Source organism: Osmerus mordax, chromosome 20, assembly GCF_038355195.1.
Source record: "Osmerus mordax isolate fOsmMor3 chromosome 20, fOsmMor3.pri, whole genome shotgun sequence".
NCBI classification, from domain to species: Eukaryota; Metazoa; Chordata; class Actinopteri; order Osmeriformes; family Osmeridae; genus Osmerus; species Osmerus mordax.
In genome coordinates this window covers 13824093-13833733 of record NC_090069.1, presented here as the reverse complement: position 1 = coordinate 13833733, position 9641 = coordinate 13824093, and the positions used below count along the sequence as shown (strand labels likewise).

Here is a 9641-nt window from a genome sequence, read left to right as displayed (position 1 = left end):
TTCCCGCTGCCTAGCCCTAACCGGTCAAATTTAACCCCTAGAACCCTCAAGTCTGTTTGTGTGGTGAGTGGCAGTCCTGTCAAGTCCTGTGTGCGCCAGGGGCCGTGAAACTGGGCCTCTGTCTTGTTTCTGTTCAGTTTGGCCCCTGACGCCAGTCCGAACCAGTCAGTCCTGTCCAGAGTCCTGTCGATGGAAGGTCGGTCGGTGCATAAAACATTGACGTCGTCCATATATAAAACACATGTGGCTGAGAGCCCCCCGCTCCCCGGGACTCCCAGCCCAGTGATCCATTGGTCCCTTCTCAAAACCTGCGCCAAGGGTTCGATACAGGAGACAAAGAGAAGGGGAGATAACGGACAACCCTGACGGACGCCGCAGCGGACATTAACTGCGTTTGTGAGTTTCCCGTTAACTAGAACTCTGCTGTGTATACCCCTATACAACAGCCCCACCCACGCTATAAACCTGTCCGGATAGCCCATTTTTTGCAGTACCTGAAACAGGTACTGGTGCGAGACCCGATCAAAAGCTTTTTCAAAGTCTAAATTTAGTACTGCTAAACGAATGTTTCTGTCTCTCGCAAGACAGATGGCGTCTCTGATCAGTACGAGGCTGTCGGTGATCTTCCTTCCCGGGATGGCGCAGGTTTGATCCGGGTGGATCACTGAACCTAAAACCGTGGACATTCTGTTTGCTAAAAGTTTGCTAAAAAGTTTCAAATCAAAATTTAAAAGCGTGATGGGTCTCCAGTTTTTCAGGTCGGTCCTGTCGTCTTTTTTATGGAGTAATGACACTATCCCTACTCTAAAACTGTCTGGAAGTCTGTCGAGGTCCTCTAAGTCTTTAAAAACAGTCAGGAGGTCGTGTGCTAAAATGTCCCAAAAGGTGAGATAAAACTCCAGAGGCAGCCCATCTGCCCCCGGAGACTTCCCTCCCTTAAAACCCTTGACACACTTGTGTAGTTCTTCTATGTTAAAATCCTCCTCTAGTTGGCCCTTGTTCTCGACTGTTTTCTCTAAAAACCCTAAAACCTCTTTTGTTCGTTCTTTTAAAATTTCTTTTTCCCCAAACAGTTCCCCATAAAAAGTTTCTACTACTTTTAAAATGTCATCGGTTTTCTCCATCATTTCTCCTTCCTTGTTTTTTAATTTGGACATAGTCCCACTCCTACTTAAAATTTTCTTAAAAAAGTACCTGGTGCACTTTTCTCCCTCTTCTAGATCTCTTTCTTTACTTCTTAAAATAACCCCCTTACTTTTTTCCCACGATAAAATAGCCATCTCTTGTTTTACTGCTTTTATCTCATCGTTAAAATCAATGCCCTGGTTTCTCAAAGTAAAATATCTTTCTAAACGTTTCTGCAGTCCCACCATGCACCTATCTGTTTTCTTTTTCCTAACTCTCCCTAACTGACTAAAAAAGGCTTTGGTCCTACCCTTCACCATCTCCCACCACTGTGCCCTAGTGTCAAAACAGTCCTGGAGGGTCTGCCAGTCCCTGAACTGCTCCCTGTACTGCCTTGCGGCCTCCTCATCCTCCAACAGGGAGCAGTTCAGTTTCCACAGACCCTTCCCTACAGTCACACCCGAGGATAGTGAAAGGGTGCAGGACAGCATAGAGTGGTCCGAGAAGAAAACCGGGGTCAATCTAGCATCGGTTGGGGGGGCGTCCCGGGTAAAAACGTAGTCTATGCGAGAGGCTTTGGTGCCGTCATCACTGAACCAGGTGAGGCCCTCCTCTCTGGGATGCAAGGTCTTAAAACAGTCAGTCAATCTAAAGTCTCGTACTGTACTGCTTAAAAGAGTCGACGCCTTGTCTACCTTAAAATCAACCCCTGCACCTCTCCTGTCAGCCCTGGTTAAAACACTGTTAAAATCCCCTGCTAAAATAAGGGGGGCCCTACCTAGCAGGTGGGACTGCAGATCTTCTAAAAGGGTAAAACGTTCATTTTTATCACTAAAACCATAGACATTGATTACTTTAAAATCCTTCCCTAAAAAAGTCAAATTCAGTAAAGCGCCCGTCCATTTCTAAAAACAGTGCACCCCTTCACCAACACATGTGGGTTCTTTATTAAAACCGCCACTCCGTCATTTTTGTTTGCATTGGAGCCGCTCCAGCAGGAGGGCCCGTGGCTCCACATCCGTTCCCACTTAAAATAAGAGTTTTTAAAAGGCAGTCCACATTCCTGTAATAAAATCACATCGCTTTTTACAGTACTTAAAAATGATAAAACGGACTGCGCCCTAAAAGTGGTCGTGATGCATCTTACATTTATGGTGCTAAAAGTGAGCGCCATTAAAAGGGTAAAAGGGGTTAAAAGGACGTGCATTTAAACTAAAAACGTGGAGGGGGGGATCTTAAAAGAGGGTAAAACAATAAAACAGGTACTAAAATCATAAAATCAGGCTTACCTCTTCGCTTTTGACTCCTTTTTTCTTTTTGTCGCGTCTAGGGAGGCCTGAGCTCTCCTTGGGGGTGGAAGTCGTGATATTCATGTTTAAAAACGACACTTGGTTAGGAGAGCTGGAAGGAAATACCCTAGGAGAGGAATCTGACTCTCCAGAGCTCACTTCAGGCCTCCCCTTTTTACTGGCTGGATCGATGTCAGCGGACAGATCTCTATCGCGTTTGCCGAGTAAAAGCTGCCCACACTGGATAAAATCATCGCTGGCCGCCGAGTCACTGGTGCTGGGAGAGGAGCTGGAAGTTCCTGTCTCCTCTGATCCCCCAGCCTCCTCTCCCGCGCTCTGCTCTTTCTCCTTCTCAATTGACTGTCTGTGCTCGGCGGCCACCTGCTTAAAAGGAATTAAAACAGGGTCCGCCGCCACTTCCTCCACCTCTTCCTCCGCCACCTTCTCCATTTCTTTTACTCCCTCCGCCACCTCTTTGGCCCCCTCCGCCCTCTTTTCCACGGGCCCCCTTTCGGCCACCACAGGCTCCACGGGCGCCCTGACCGCCCGGAGCTTGTTGGCGAAGGACTGAGGACAGTCTCTGAACAGGTGGGAGAGCTCGCCACACAAGTTGCAAGCTCTCCCATTTGGGCACTCCGCGAAGACGTGCCCGATCTCCCGACATTTTCCGCAAACCACCTCCTGGCACGCCTCCGCGAGGTGCCCATGCTTCATGCACTTTCTGCATAACTTTGGCTGTCCCATGTAGTGCACGAAGCCCCTGTTCTCCCCCAACACTATGATTGAGGGTAACTGCCTCAGTCCTTCAAAACCTGTCGGATCTGGAACCTGCTGGATGGGCACTCTCCAAGCTCCATTCCATATGCCATCCAGATCCTTCACTCTAACTGGAACCCCTTTAACTGTGCAGTACCTTTTCAACCAGACACAGATATCCTCGGGGTTCACAGTTTCATTAAACATCCTGACAATCACCACTTTCAAGGTGTTGTCAGTCAGTTTTTCCACGCAGAACGTTTGGGTAACTTGATCTTTGCTCACCTCGAAACGTGTCCAGAATTCTTTCAGTACCATGGCCGTGCTGAAGCTGACATCGAAGCCCTGCCCAGCAGGCAAGGCCACGATGCAGTTCAGCTCGGCCGGCGAGAACCTGAGCAGCTTCTGCAGCACCTTCCTTGAGAAGTCCAACCTGGACATCTCCACCTTTACTCCACCCACCACCTTGAACAAAAAACGGACACTGTTGTGCCTCCTCATGCCAGCACGAGCGGCCGACATTTTGGAGGCACGAACAACACTGAACAAAAAACAATCAGACACGTGGGGGGGGGGGGTGACACAGCAAGAGGGAACAGGAGGGGGGGGGAGGGAACACCAACACAAGAGGGTAGGGGAGAGACAAACACTGGTGTGGGGGGGGGGGGGGGGGGGGGGGGTAGGGGAGGGGATGGAGGGGGGGGGGGGGCACTAACAATACAATGGAGGGTAACAAACACTGAACTGGACTACACAAACACCCCACCAAAAACCAAATCAACAAAGTAAAAGCAACTGAAAAGACCGGCCAAAAGAAATTAACCACAAATACACTTAGACAATACACAAAAACACAAGACAAGAATAAAAGACTACACCAAACGGAAAAATACTGAGACAAACACTCACACTAACAAGACACACCTGCCACCAATCAAGGCTTGGTGGCTAGGCTACACCAAACAAACACTAAAACTCACAAAAAGACTATGGACAAACAAGCTATGGACAAACTACTAAAACAAGACAGAAAGGAAACACCTAACAATATTTAAACAAATAGGACACACAAAACAAACAAGAAGATAAACAAAAAAAAAAAAAAAAACAGGCTAAACTACACAAACACAAGACAAGGCCCACAGGGGGACCGGAAAAGTACTGGCCTTGGAGGCACTCACCTGGCCTAGCACTGGGCTAGGCCAGTGGAAGAATGGAAATTTCCGGTGAGTGACTCCTCCTCCAGCACTGGCTCCGGCAACCGTCTGTGGACCTGGGAACAAGGACAGAGACAGAAATCAAACACAGTATCAAGACAAATCAAATTCAAAATGATAAGGACAAACACCAACTGAAAAGGGTAACGCCCACCGGCCGGTCGATCGCCCACGGCCCAAGGTGAGATTTCGATTAGTATCGATAAGAACAGATTTTTTTTCTTTTGAAAGAATTTATTTATCATTTGCAGCCAGACAGAGCGTTAAAAACACATTTCAAGTATAAATTTCAATTTGCATGTCTTAAAAACACTTTAAAAGGGCATAAAATTGGATAAAAAACACATGTGCTCGATCAAATTTAAAAGTATGCATGTTAAAAGACAATACTTAAAACAAAACAATACTTTAAAACACAGTGTAATAAAAGCCATAAAAAGTGTTACATCAATACGGGGTTAAGACATGTTAAGAAATGTGTGTAAAAGTTTTAAAAGTCTCTGTTGTGCAAAGAAGGGGGAGCTTGGAGTCCATGAACGTGGCCGATTCCTCCCGCTCCACCGAACCGGTCACCGCTCCGGTCTTCCTATGGGGCCCAGCGGAGATCCTCGACCACGGCAGCCATTCCGGCGCAGTCAGGCCGCGGCCGCCCGGACCACTTCACGTGGGTGGGGGCCCCTTCCGAATGGCGCGTGGGACGTACCACCCTAGGGTCCCTGTAGCCAGCATCGCCACTGCCTGGGTGGCCGTCTCCACGCGCTTCCCCACCAGCAGGTTTCTGGAGGTCCACAGTGCCTCTTTGTAGCATGTCAGGGTGAGCCAGAGCTGGCGGAATTGTCCCGATGGTATGGGTCTCTGGCTCACCCCGTAGAGCACCAGCTGTGCTGTTAGGACCTCCCCTGCTGGCAGGCTCGGGGTTATCAGGGGCCCCGCTTGGATCCACAGGTCCCGGGCGGCCCTGCACTCCCAGAGCAGGTGCCGCACGGTCTCCTCTCCGCCACAAGTCGGCCGTGGGCACCTCGATGTTGTTCCCATGCCCCGGGAGTGCATGACGGCTCTGACCGGGAGGATCTCGTGGGCCACCATCCAGTTGAGGTCGCGGTGCCGGTTCAGCAGAGCAGGATGGGCCACGTTGCGCCAAACCGTGGAGGGCTCACCTAGCGCGAGCCCGCGCACTGGACTCACCGGCTCCCCCTCCTGCACAACAGAGAGAATAAAACGATGGTTAGTTAAAACTCGCTCTGTCTGCTGTTCAAGATTAAAATCCTTCAAAAACTTTTTTAAAACTGAGTAGGCCGGTGGGAGGTCGAAGGCCACCGGCACTCTCAGGTCGATGGGGAGGAGCCTCAGTGCTCGCAGGTACCCGCCCATCCAGAATCTCACCAGCTGGCCCGTCTTTGTGTCCTTGCTTGCCAGGCCCACATGGAGGGCGGTGTACCTGCTCGTCAAAAATAAAGCAAAATTTGGGAGGCCCCTCCCCCCATTAAAAAGGCTGTGCTTCATGACCTCTCTTTTCAGCCTTTCCCACTTGGACTTCCATACAAAGTAAAAGACCAAGCGGTCCAAGGCTAAAAGCACCCTTCTTGGGGGGATAAAAACAGCTGAAACCAATAAAAACAGAGGTAAAATCACAGTTTTTATGATTAAAATACGTCCTTCGATGGTCAAGTCACGCAGTCCCCAGAAAGCCAGTCGTTGCCTAGTCTTCCCAAGTAGACCACCCCAGTTCCCGCTGCCTAGCCCTAACCGGTCAAATTTAACCCCTAGAACCCTCAAGTCTGTTTGTGTGGTGAGTGGCAGTCCTGTCAAGTCCTGTGTGCGCCAGGGGCCGTGAAACTGGGCCTCTGTCTTGTTTCTGTTCAGTTTGGCCCCTGACGCCAGTCCGAACCAGTCAGTCCTGTCCAGAGTCCTGTCGATGGAAGGTCGGTCGGTGCATAAAACATTGACGTCGTCCATATATAAAACACATGTGGCTGAGAGCCCCCCGCTCCCCGGGACTCCCAGCCCAGTGATCCATTGGTCCCTTCTCAAAACCTGCGCCAAGGGTTCGATACAGGAGACAAAGAGAAGGGGAGATAACGGACAACCCTGACGGACGCCGCAGCGGACATTAACTGCGTTTGTGAGTTTCCCGTTAACTAGAACTCTGCTGTGTATACCCCTATACAACAGCCCCACCCACGCTATAAACCTGTCCGGATAGCCCATTTTTTGCAGTACCTGAAACAGGTACTGGTGCGAGACCCGATCAAAAGCTTTTTCAAAGTCTAAATTTAGTACTGCTAAACGAATGTTTCTGTCTCTCGCAAGACAGATGGCGTCTCTGATCAGTACGAGGCTGTCGGTGATCTTCCTTCCCGGGATGGCGCAGGTTTGATCCGGGTGGATCACTGAACCTAAAACCGTGGACATTCTGTTTGCTAAAAGTTTGCTAAAAAGTTTCAAATCAAAATTTAAAAGCGTGATGGGTCTCCAGTTTTTCAGGTCGGTCCTGTCGTCTTTTTTATGGAGTAATGACACTATCCCTACTCTAAAACTGTCTGGAAGTCTGTCGAGGTCCTCTAAGTCTTTAAAAACAGTCAGGAGGTCGTGTGCTAAAATGTCCCAAAAGGTGAGATAAAACTCCAGAGGCAGCCCATCTGCCCCCGGAGACTTCCCTCCCTTAAAACCCTTGACACACTTGTGTAGTTCTTCTATGTTAAAATCCTCCTCTAGTTGGCCCTTGTTCTCGACTGTTTTCTCTAAAAACCCTAAAACCTCTTTTGTTCGTTCTTTTAAAATTTCTTTTTCCCCAAACAGTTCCCCATAAAAAGTTTCTACTACCTTTAAAATGTCATCAGTTTTCTCCATCATTTTTCCTTCCTTGTTTTTTAACTTGGACATAGTCCCACTCCTACTTAAAATTTTCTTAAAAAAGTACCTGGTGCACTTTTCTCCCTCTTCTAAATCTCTTTCTTTACTTCTTAAAATAACCCCCTTGCTTTTTTCCCACGATAAAATAGCCATCTCTTGTTTTACTGCTTTTATCTCATCGTTAAAATCAATGCCCTGGTTTCTCAAAGTAAAATATCTTTCTAAACGTTTCTGCAGTCCCACCATGCACCTATCTGTTTTCTTTTTCCTAAATCTCCCTAACTGACTAAAAAAGGCTTTGGTCCTACCCTTCACCATCTCCCACCACTGTGCCCTAGTGTCAAAACAGTCCTGGAGGGTCTGCCAGTCCCTGAACTGCTCCCTGTACTGCCTTGCGGCCTCCTCATCCTCCAACAGGGAGCAGTTCAGTTTCCACAGACCCTTTCGATAAGAACAGATACTACACTTGATCTTAGCCAAAAGGCCGAGAAGCGATGACCGCATTATCGGACGCCCCCGGCGCGCGGACCCTCCGTGCACCACCTGGGCCGCTCGGTCACCACACCGAGAACGGCCGAAACCACCAAAAGCCAAAACCAAAGCCGAGGCCAAAAGCCGCAGGACAAGCAGGGACGGAAGCGGAAAGCCCAGGCCAAAAGCCGCAGGACAAGCAGGGACGGAAGCGGAAAGCCCAGGCCAAAAGCCGCAGGACAAGCAGGGACGGAAGCGGAAAGCCCAGGCCAAAAGCCGCAGGACAAGCAGGGACGGAAGCGGAAAGCCCAGGCCAAAAGCCGCAGGACAAGCAGGGACGGAAGCGGAAAGCCCAGGCCAAAAGCCGCAGGACAAGCAGGGACGGAAGCGGAAAGCCCAGGCCAAAAGCCGCAGGACAAGCAGGGACGGAAGCGGAAAGCCCAGGCCAAAAGCCGCAGGACAAGCAGGGACGGAAGCGGAAAGCCCAGGCCAAAAGCCGCAGGACAAGCAGGGACGGAAGCGGAAAGCCCAGGCCAAAAGGCAACAGAATTGAAACAGCTACAGAAGAAGCAAAGACAAAACCTGCCTTACCCGCAGGCACGCACCTAACCCCAAAGCCAACCTCACCCTGCTTTTGTCACACGTCCATCAGGCTCTGCCCTCCCTCGGGCAAAGCCTCCCAAAAATACCACGTTCCACTCGTCGGCGCTCCCCTCCACGGAAGTCTTTAGTAAAAGGCGAAAGGCTTGTGCGTGCTGAAGGGGAACCAGAGCGTCGATTTGAAACGACCCAAACGGCCTACCCCCAACCCCTCCGTTGGCCCTGACTCACCCGTCCGCGGGGGCGAACCGGGGAGAACCGGGGCCAACCGCATCCTTCTCGGGAAAAAAAAGGCGCGGAAACGCCACGGGCCGCAGAGGGGCTCGGCCCGCCCGCTTGGCTTTTCTTTCCTTACCGCACTTTCTCCATTTCATTGATGGCTTTTTCTCCATTAAGATCCGTACGTGTTTATCGTATGCGCCTTCCAGCCAGTCCACTCTGTGTTGGTGTCGACTGACACGGCGATAAAAAACTCATTCCGATTGCCTTCCAGTTTTTCACCTCGGCCCCGCTGAATGTCAGCCAGCTCTCTCTCTCTCTCTCTCTCTCTCTCTCTCTCTCTCTCTCTGTCACTCACTCACTCACTCACTCCCTTTTTTTTTTTTTTTTTTTTTTTATATCTAAAAGGGCGGGAAAACGCCACCGGCCGACAGGGCTCCGCCCACACCCCCTTTTCACCCCGTTTTTTTGGTAGGGATCGCTTGTTCCGCTTTGTTGGGGGGCCCCCCCCTTTTGAGGGTTTTTTGACCCTCACCCCAAAAACCCTAGCCCTAACCTAAACCCCTCTCCCCCAAACCTCACTCATTCAGACATTCCCTCCTTCCCTCCCTCCTTCCTTCCTTCCTTCCCTCCCTCCCTCCCTCCCTCCCTCCCTCCCTCCCTCCCTCCCTCCCTCCCTCCCTCCCTCCCTCCCTCACTAGCTTTTCTCTTTGACACGCTTAGAAAGATTGCACCCTTCCCGGAGACGCTGCAATACCGGGGCGATGCGCGGAGCGGACGGAGCGAGCCCCTGTTCCGACTCCCTGTTGCAAAAATCCGTTTAATATGTTGTCCTCGCATGGAGGACATATCAGATATTAAACTGATAAGAACAGATTTTTTTTTTTTTTCTTTTGAAAGAATTGATTTATCATTTGCAGCCAGACAGAGCGTTAAAAACACATTTCAAGTATAAATTTCAATTTTCAATTTGCATGTCTTAAAAACACTTTAAAAAGGCATAAAATTGGATAAAAAACACATGTGCTCGATCAAATTTAAAAGTATGCATGTTAAAAGACAATACTTAAAACAAAACAATACTTTAAAACACAGTGTAATAAAAGCCATA

General features: G+C 49.7%; 2 non-coding genes and 1 pseudogene across 2 annotated transcripts; all 3 read right to left on the bottom strand.

Annotated features, from left to right (window-relative positions):
* Positions 1 to 7575: 7575 nt before the first annotated feature.
* On the bottom strand, positions 7576 to 7736 carry LOC136964655 (U2 spliceosomal RNA; annotated as a pseudogene).
* Positions 7737 to 8368: 632 nt separating this feature from the next.
* On the bottom strand, positions 8369 to 8486 carry LOC136964670 (U5 spliceosomal RNA). Its single transcript, XR_010879126.1, has one exon. It is a non-coding gene; the product is annotated as a U5 spliceosomal RNA (small nuclear RNA).
* A 767-nt stretch (positions 8487 to 9253) lies between these two features.
* On the bottom strand, positions 9254 to 9437 carry LOC136964633 (U2 spliceosomal RNA). Its single transcript, XR_010879111.1, has one exon. It is a non-coding gene; the product is annotated as a U2 spliceosomal RNA (small nuclear RNA).
* Positions 9438 to 9641: the final 204 nt, after the last annotated feature.